Raw genomic sequence first — 603 nt, forward strand, 5'->3', positions numbered from 1 at the left:
GAAGACGCTCTGTTTTGAAACACTTTTATCTGACCCCTCATGCAATGAGGGTTCTGGTTTTCACCCAACTGGCCATTTTTGAAGTGGTTTGCAGTTGTGTATTTGTGTTTGGTCATGGCTATAGACCACTTTTGGTATCCAGATCAGATGAAAATTGCCATTTTTTCTGTGCCCAGAAGGACTGAGGTTTTACAAATAAGGGGTCTTTATTTGTGTTATCCAACTCAGAGAGAGTTGGGTTGTTTGCCAGAGTGCTGTGATACCTTTATTGAGTGCACCAATGGTTTACCCTGAAGTCCTGCTAGGGCTGACTCCAGGCCTATCCTGAGAACTGATGGCCAAAGAGGGCCAAGAGTCAGGCTCAACAAAAAGTGGAGCACATGAGCAGAGCGAGGTGCTAAGACTTGGATTAGTGGGTCCATGAGCTCGGAGAAAGGCCAACAGTCAGACTAGAGGGTTCATGAGTCCAAGAGAGGCTGTGAGCTGACCCAGAGTCTGACATCCCAAAGAAGGGGTACAAATCAGACAAGAGTGTCCCTGAGTCCAGAGAAAGAAGACTGAGTCCAAGAACACAGAAAGAGACTGCATGTATGACCAGGGGTT

Source organism: Gavialis gangeticus, unplaced genomic scaffold (assembly GCF_001723915.1).
Source record: "Gavialis gangeticus isolate Ggan-Ray unplaced genomic scaffold, GavGan_comp1, whole genome shotgun sequence".
In the NCBI taxonomy this organism is placed as follows: Eukaryota; Metazoa; Chordata; order Crocodylia; family Gavialidae; genus Gavialis; species Gavialis gangeticus.